General features: G+C 47.3%; 1 non-coding gene across 1 annotated transcript; it reads left to right on the forward strand.

Annotated features, from left to right (window-relative positions):
• The first annotated feature begins 8,446 nt into the window (after positions 1–8,446).
• On the forward strand, positions 8,447–8,565 carry LOC130039116 (5S ribosomal RNA). The gene has a single exon (XR_008794832.1). It is a non-coding gene; the product is annotated as a 5S ribosomal RNA (ribosomal RNA).
• Positions 8,566–9,352: the final 787 nt, after the last annotated feature.

Raw genomic sequence — 9,352 nt, forward strand, 5'->3', positions numbered from 1 at the left:
CCTGGTGCCCTCAAGCAGATGGACACTCTTCTGTAAGAAAATTTTACCTCCATAAATTCACAATTAAGAAATGCAATAATTGGGGCTGGAGAGATAGCACAGCGGGTAGGGCGTTTGCCTTGCACGCGGTCAACCCGGGTTCGATTCCCAGAATCCCATATGGTCCTTTGAGCACTGCCAGGAGTAACTCCTGAGTGCAGAGCCAGGAGGAACCCCTGTGCATCGCCAGGTGTGACCCAAAAAGCAAAAAAAAAAAAAAAAAAGAAATGCAATAATTCCCCCCGCCCCCCAGTCTCATGGATCATGGGATGCCGAGATGATGTCACATCTGGCCACCATCTACTTAAGCTCCCACGTGCCCACGATCCAGAGACGCACGGATGAATCTCGGACCTGAGCAACTTGCTGCAGTGATTTTTTCAGACCCTAATTATTAATTCGGCTCCGGCAGCCGAAGACCTCCAGGACCAGCCACCACCATGCTGAGACCACTCTCCGCACACATGAAGGTACTGGCAAAGGGACAAAGCCACGAGGGTTCCGGGGCCGAGACCTCCAAGCCTACTCGGATTGGAGTCGAGCATCTTCCACCCAGATCCTCCAAATTCCAGCAGGCGGGGGTCACACCCACCACCTGGCCCCCTGGCGCCGTGTAATCCCATCAGCGGCCAAGACTCAGAGACTATAAAATCCAGATCCTGGAACCGCGCGGCCGCATTCTTGGCTGCGCGACATCTTATCAGAACTTTTTTTTATGACATCTTATTATCTCATTCCTACTTTGGACAAACTTGCAGGCTATCGAATGTAGCCTGCCCACAGGGCAGAGTCTGGCAAACTCCCCGTGGCGTACCAAATATGCCAAATACCAGTAACAATGATGGGTCTCATTCTCCTAAAGAGCCGTGAATATAATCTCAGGGCTAGGATGAAAGAGACGTTACTGGGGACTGCTCGAGGCAATCGACGATTAACAGGATGATGAAATGAAAAAAATGAAAAAAAATTATTAAAATCTTAGAATTCCTTGAGAGTGCAGCCACGAGAGACATTATAGTATATCCCTAACAAGCAGTATAAAACACATTGTTTAGCGTTGCATTTTCGTCAGTTATGAGGGGTGGTGGAACTGATCTTGAAATATCGAAGGTAACTAAAGTAGAGAAAGAATGTTTTGCAAATTGTCTGCCATACAGGCAGGGAGAGGTGTGGAATTGGGGCGGGGGGTGGGGAATCTGGGGATTTTGGTGGTAGAAAGCGTGCACTAGTGAAGGGATGGGTGTTTGATGACCGTTTGATCAAAGTTCAAACATGAGATTTTTGTTACTGTGCCTCATGGTGAATTAATAAAAAAATCTAAAAAATACAATAAAGCCCACGTGGGCTGTGCTGTATCTGCATCATGCCCCGATGAGTGGAAATGGCGCTCCGGTCCCAGGCCGGCTCACTCTGGCCTCTTGCTCAGGGCACTCAGGGTATGTAGAAGCCTTCTCCACAAGCATGTGTGCAGAGAAGGAAGGAACAAACTGTCTCCAGTATTATTTAGGAGTGCTCTTCCTGTAGGCTGATGTTCAAATCATGAGTCCTGAGATTTGATGATTGCCAGCTGATTTTTTTGTTTGTTTTTCTGTTTTTTAGAAATCATCACTGGGCTACCTTCTGACTCATTGCTGTGGGGTTTAGAGACAGTCCAAGAATAAGAATCGGCACTTGAAAAAAAAAAAAGAATTGGCACTGATATGTTTATTGCAGCACAGTTCACAATAATCTGGAAAAAACCCAAGTACCTGAGACAGATGACTGGTTGAAGAAACTCTGGTACATCTACACAGTGGAACACTATGCAGCTGTTAGGAGAGATGAAATAATGAAATTCGCTTATAAGTGGGTGGTGCCCTCAAGCAGATGGAGAGTATCATGCTAAGTGAAATCGGTCAGAAAGAGAAGGACAGACATAGAATGACTGCACTCATCCGTGGAATATAAAGTAGCATAATATGAGACTAATTAACACCTAAGGACAGTAGAAATAAGAGCCAGGAGGATCATACCATGGTTTGGAAGCCGCCCCCACATGCTGGGGAAAAGGCAGTTGGGACGGAGAAGAAACCACTAAATGAATGATGATTAGAGGGATCACCCAGGATGGGAGATGCGTGCTGAAAGTAGACCGAGGATCAAACACGATGACCTCTTAGTATCGGTATTGCAAATCATAATGCCCAAAATTAGAGAGTAAGAAAGACTGTACCTGCCATAGAGGCAGGGGGTGGGGTAGGGTGGGGGTGGTGGGTGGGACACTGGGAACAATGGTGGTGGAAACTGTGCACTGGTGGAGTGATGGGTTCTCTAGCATTGTTTGACTGTAACGCAATCATGCAAATTTGTAACTGTCTCTCATGATGATCCAATAAAACTTCTTAAAAAAAAAAAAGAATCGTCTGCTTCAATTTGCATGATCTTGTCTTTAGTCATTGATTTAAGGAGGGGATGAAGTTTTGTACATTCTTAGACCTACCAGTCAGACCCCAGGGACTCCTGCAGCTAATCAGAGTGTGGCAGCAGGAAGTGTCCCTCAGATGAAAGGGAACTGGGGCTGGGGCTGTGCTGGGTCGGATTAGGGGGGTGGGGGGTGGGTGGGTAAGAGCAGGAGCTAGTTGTGTTCTGGATGTTGTTGGGAATTGGGGGATTGAATATCAACCTGCAGGGTCATCTCAGGCAGTCAGAAAGAGGGAGAAGTGGAGAAAAAGGAAGATCCCAGATAATTGGAACTAAGAGTGAATGAGAAATTGGTTGAAAATCAAGGAACGTGTTAACACACCAAGTCACAAAGCCACAAAGCAACTCATCCTAACAATAAATTATAAAAGACATTTATCATGTAATGATAGTGCCATTGTGGAGGTACTATTAAATACATTCTCGTAAAAAGACATATGCTGATCATAAAAATTAACACAGCAGGCACTAAAAAGGCTTTTAAATGGTCCCAATGTGTCACTACTCCCAGTCATCTCTACTTCCTTTTGATTGCCATTCCAGACACAATCCACGCAAATGCCTTCAGGAGCCTAGACAGAAGTAATTTTACAACGCACAATGTAAAATAGTTTTGCAGTAGGGATGCGTCAAAGATTGCCTGCAAATTTGAGATTTGGAATATAGGTATTCAGGGGTGGCTTTGGAAGTTTGAATTTCCAAACACCTACATTAGTACTCTTACAGCTCTGAACAAGGTGTGTGTGTGTGGGGGGCGGGGAGGGTGATCACACAATCGTGATCATGTCCATTCCCATCACAGTTTATCGGTGCATAAGATCTGGATTTATTGTTAGCATCTGCACAATCTCTCTCCAATATAAGTCATGAGGGGCCAGAGAAATGGTATCTGACAGTCTGAACAAGTGCTCTGCCTGCTGGAATCCAGGATTTGATTGGCTGTAGCCTGGCAAAAAGGCATTAAAAGAATTGTTTAATTAATACTACTGATTAGATTTTCTCATAATTCCAATCATGGAGAATTGATTGTGGCAAGTTTACCCATAACTTTTAATCAAAATGATCTGTAATTAACTGGATTCTTATGGAAAAACAACTCAGAAGTAATAAGAATAAGAGGCAAGGAAAAGATATGTATGACACATGTCATCAATAAGGGACTAATGCCTACAATATGTCAATAACTCCTATAAGGTAAGAAAAGCAACAATTTCATAGAAAAATTGTCAGGAGGCATTTGAAGAAAAGGAAACAAACGTGGTGAAAAAAATGGGTGGAAAATGCTAAAGTTAGTAATCAAGGAGATGTAAATCTAGACTAGATGAGATGTCATTTTACATGCATTTGGGCAAAAATTAAGAAACATGATCATACTTTTGTTTGCTTTTGTATTTGGACCACACCCCTTGGTACTCAGGGCTTTGTACTCAGGGACCGTTCCTGCCAGACCAGCGGGCCCATATGAGACATAGGGGATTGAAGGGCTGGCAAAGTGCAGGGCTAGTTTGGTGCTCGCTGTACCCTCTCTTTCACGATCACGACCACCCTGTTGTTCGTCGATTGCCTCGAGCAGGTGCCAGTAACGTCTTCTTCGTCCTAGCCCTGAGATTTTTTTTTTTTAAAGTGCCATATTCAAGGCTTTTTCAGGGTTAGGAGAATGAGACCCATCATTGTTACTGGTATTTGGCATATTGGGTACGCCACGGGGAGTTTGCCAGACTCTGCCGTGTGGGCATGTTACATTTGGTAGCCTGCCAGTTTGACTAAATTAGGAATGAGATGAAAAGATGTCGCTTTAGCCCCAACAATATATTTCTTCTAGGGGTCCCACCAGCTGTGCTGGGGCTCACGGCCATTTTCTGAAGAGCTCCGCCCAGCAATGACTGGCCCAGGTCAGGATAGAGGGGCTCGGGGTCACCAGGGCCAGCCCTGGCATCGGGCCTGGAGGTGAGGCTAATCAGGACCTTTATTCCTCAGACACAGCCAGTTCAGGTGCCAACCCCACACCTCTACTGGGTATCCATGTCTTTGAGGGGACACCACTGCAGCCATTTCTGTATCTCTTATTGTTTTAGAGCCATGGGTTACTCTTGACTCTAGACTCAGGAATTACTTCTGGGGATGCTCAGGGAACCACATGGGATGCTGGGATCAAACCCCGGCTGGCGGTATTCAAGGCCAGTTCCCTACCTCTGTACTATTTCTCCGGCCCCCAAACAGGGCACCTTGGTCTTTTTGTTTTGTTTTGCCTTTGGGTCACACCTGGTGGTGCTCAGGGCTTACTCCTGGCTTTGTGCTCAGGGATCATTCCTGGCGGGCTCGGGGGACCATGTGGGGTGTCAGAGATTGAACCCAGGTCAACTGTGTGCAAGGCAAACTCCCCACCCACTGGACTATCATTTTGGCTCCTACAGCCATTTCTGGTGTTATCATGGATCAAGGGTCTCAGTCAGACCATGCGCAGTACTCAGTTTCAACAAAGGGATTAGGGACTGGGGGCGGGTGAGACAGAATTTGAAGGCTGGGGCTGAGAGAGGGTCTTGGATGATCCTGGTTCTGAGTGACGCAGTGTCTGAGTTGGGGTGTCCCAGCAGGGCCTGCTCTGGGCTGTAGACTAGGTGGCGCAGTGGGGGAGCACTTGGCAGGGGTTAATGAGGCATGCAGGGAGAACCTGAGAAAGTGTGCTCATGGGTCACGACCCCGTGGACCCCAGGCCCATCTTGGCTCTCGGGGAGCAGCCGAGCAGCCACGGCCCCACTTCAGGACAACTGTGGCTAAGGGCTGTTGTTTAGAGGAGGCACAAGCAGCTGGTCCCAGGGCTGCCACTGCACTGGCCTCCGGGCAAGGGGGAAGTGACCAGATGGGGTGGGGCAGCTGGGCAGCAGCAGGAACGTGTGCCTGGAGCCCAAGTCTAGGTTACCCAAGGCTGCAGGGAACATGTGCTAGGACCTCTGTCCCTTGGACATGGAAAGGACAGGCCCAACACTCCCCATCTCACTGCTCCGTCTGGGCAGGGAGCCCCAGCCCCCTTCCCCTCATCCCTAAATCAGGGAACTCCCCTCTCAAGAGCAGAGAGAACAGAGGTTTGTCTTTTTGTGCTCGGGGGACCATATGGGATGCTGGGAATCGAACCTGTGTTGGCCGTGTTGGCTGCGTGCAAGGCAAACGCCCTACCCGCTGTGCTATCGCTCCAGCCCCCCAAGGTTTGTCTTTTTTGTTGTTTTGTTTTTTTGAGACTATTTATTTGTGAAAAAAGTAGTAAAAAAAAAAAAAACAACTGTTTAGTCGCTGTGAAGTGACCAAGTTATTCCTGATTGGGTTTCTTGTATTCGATGTTTCAGCGCTTTCATCAGTGTCCACTTCCCACACTGATACCCCCAGACTCATTTGCCTCCCACCCACCAGTCTGATTCTATGAGAGGCTATATACATGTACATACATATGTGTGCCTGTGTGTGTGTGTGTGTGTGTATTTGTGCGTGTGTATGTGTGCGTGTGTGTGCATGTGTGTGTTTGCCCTGTGGTTTACAGAACCATTGCCAATAGGGTTTCATACATAACACTGGATCACCTTTCATCATCACCATCACCTCCTCCTCCAGGTTGAATGTTTCCCTCCTCACCATAGATGTTCCTCCCCTCCCCAACCTACTCCCCCCCCCCCCCCCCTCGGCCCTAGAGTGGTCTGTTTCCTACTGAATACCAGTTCTCATGTCCTTTGTTTTCATTGTCTTTGGGCACTTGTTATTCCACCATTATATATTCCGCATGTGAGAGAGATCTTTCTGTGTCGGTCTCTCACTCTCTGGCTAACTTTGCTCAGCATGATACTCTCCATGTAGCAGCAAATTGTATGACTTTATTTTTCCTTTTCATTCTTCTTCTTTTTTTTTGTTTTTTTTGGGTCACACCCAGCGATACTCTGGGGTTACTCCTGGCTCTGTACTCAGGAGTTATTCATGGTGGTGCTTGGGGGACCATATGGGATGCCGGGGATTGAACCTGGGTTTGCTGCGTGCAAGGCAAACGCCCTACCTGCTGTACTATTGCTCCAGCCCCGACTTTATTTTTCTTATGGCCAAGTAGCATTCCATTGTGTAGATGGACCATAGTTTCTTTATCCAGTCATCTATTCTTGAGCACTTGGGTAGTTTCCTGATTTTGGCTATTGTGGATAGGGTTGCAAGGAACACAGGGGAGCAAATGTATTTTTTCCATTTTTATTTCTGGGCCCTTAGGGTATATACTAAGAAGAAGAGTTGCTGGGTCAAGTGTGTTCATTTTTTTTTTCCAGAAAAGCTGGACCAATCAGCATTAACACCAGCAGTGAGTAAGTGTCCCTTTCTTTCTGTATCCATGCCAGCACTGGTTGTTCATGTTCTTTTTGATGTATGCCAGTCTCTGTTTGTGAGATGATATCTCATTTTTGTTCTGATTTGCTCCTTCTTGATGAATTAGTGATGCAGAGGATTTTTTTTTATGAGCCCTTTGGCCATTTAGCTGAAGGAAAAAAAAAAGAAATTTTTTTCTTTGATAAAATTTCTATTCATCAATTCTCCCCATTATTTTTATGAAGTTCTCAAAGTACGTTATATATCTTTGATTAACCCCCCTCATCAGATGGTTAATGGCCAAACAATTTCTCCCATTCCATGGGCTGTCTTTGTATACTAGTAATCATTTCATTTGAGGTGTCACGATCACGATCACGACCATCCTGTTATTCATCGATTGCCTTGAGCAGGCCCCAGTAACGTCTCCTTCGTCCTAGCCCTGAGATTTTTAAAAAAGTGCCATATTCAAGGCTCTTTCAGAGTTAGGAGAATGAGACCCTTCATTGTTACTGGTATTTGGCATCTTGGGTATGCCACGGGGAGTTTGCCAGACTCTGCCATGTGGGCAGGCTACATTCGGTAGCCTGTCAGTTTGTCCAAAGTAGGAATGAGATAATAAGATGTCGCTTCCGGGAGCTGGGTTTTATAGTCTCTGAGTTTTGGCCATTGATGGGATTACACGGCGCCAGGGGGCCAGTTGGGGGGTGTGACCCCCGCTTACTGGAATTTGGAGGATCTGGGTGGAGGATAATCAGCCCCGATCCGATCCAAGTAGGCTTGGAGATCTCAGGCCCGGGACCCGCATGCCTCTGTTCCTCTGCCAGTACCTTCATGTGTGCGGAGAGTGGTCTCAGCATGGTGGTGGCTGGTTCTGGAGGTCTTTGGCTGCCGGAGCCCTGGTCGGGGCGGGGAGGGAAACCCAACCCGCTCCCCCTCAAGGGGCCCCAGCAAGGACAGCCAGGCGCGGGGGCAGGAGATTCTGCGCTGTTCTCTTCCAGGAGGTGTAGAAGCTCCTTAATTCAATGTAGTTCCATTTGTTTATATTTGCTTCCACTTGCTTGGTTGATGGAGTTTCATCCTTGAAGATGCTTTTTGTTTCAATGTCATGGAGAGTTCTGACTATGTTTTCCTCTATGTACCTATTGGGTAGGGCATTTGCCTTGCACGTGGCCGACCTGGGTTCAGTTGCTCCGCCTCTCTCTGAGTTCCCAGCAAGCTACTGAGAGTATCCTGCCTGCATGGCAGAGCCTGGCAAGCTCCCCGTGACGTATTAGGTATGCCAAAAACAGTAACAACACGTCTTATAATGAAGATTTACTGGTGTCCGCTCGAGCAAATCGATGAACAACGGGAGGACAGAGCTACAGTGCTACCTTATGGATTCAGATCTGATGTTGAGGTCTTTAATCTATTTTGGTTTGACTTTTCTGTATGGTGTTAGAGGTTTGAGTTCATTTTTTTTTTTAAGTGTAATTGACCAGTTTTCCCATGACACATGTTGAAGAGGCTTTTCTTATTCCACTTCATATTTTTTGCTCCTTTATCTAAGATTAACTGATTATATACCTGAAGGTGTGTCTCAGGATATTCAATTTTGTTCTATTGATCTAAGGTTTACGGCCATACCACCCTGAACACGCCCGATCTCATCTGATCTCGGAAGCTAAGCAGGGTCGGGCCTGGTTAGTACTTGGATGGGAGACCGCCTGGGAATACCGGGTGCTGTAGGCCTTTTGTGGAAGGGACTGGAGCAATAGCACAGCGGTAGGGCGTTTGCCTTGCACGCAGCCAACATGGCCGACCCGAGTTCGATTCCTCTGCCCCTCTCGGAGAGCCCGGCAAGCTACCGAGAGTATCTCGCCCACACGGCAGAGCCTGGCAAGCTCCCCGTGACGTACTTGATATGCCAGACACAGTAACAAGCCATTTTGGGGGGTTTAGTATTCCATATGAATTTCAGGGGTGTTTAATCTGCAAACAAACTGCCCTCTCGTTGTTCATAGATTTGCTCGAGCGGGCCCAGTAACGTCTCCATTGTGAGACTTCTTGTTACTGTGTTTGGCATATTGAATACTCTTGGTAGCTTGCCAGGCTCTCCAAGAGGGGCAGAGGAATCGAATCTGGCTCAGCTGGGCTGACTGCGCGCAAGGCAAATGCCCTACCGCTGTGCTATCACTCCAGCCCTCCAATCTCTTTGAAAAATGTCCTGGGTGTCCTTGTAGGGACTGCATCGAATCTGTACAGTGGTTTGGGGAGTGCTGCCATTTTGATGATATTAATGCTGCAGAGAGGTTTATCTTGAGCAAACTACACCCCTCCCACCTCCGCCCCCCGGTCTTGGCCTTGATCTCTGTCTCTGGGTTGCCCTCTTCAATGTGGTGTTTGATTCATTGGGTGAAGGACAGTATTTTTCCCAAGCCTCCTGCCTGAGTCTAGAGGAACATTCTGACCTTTTGGGAGGACAGAGCAGGGACATTAACCCCTGCTCTGCTAGCCAGATGCTCCACTTCCTTCCTTG

The sequence above is a fragment of the Sorex fumeus genome, unplaced genomic scaffold, assembly GCF_029834395.1.
Source record: "Sorex fumeus unplaced genomic scaffold, SorFum_2.1 ptg000082l, whole genome shotgun sequence".
NCBI classification, from domain to species: Eukaryota; Metazoa; Chordata; class Mammalia; order Eulipotyphla; family Soricidae; genus Sorex; species Sorex fumeus.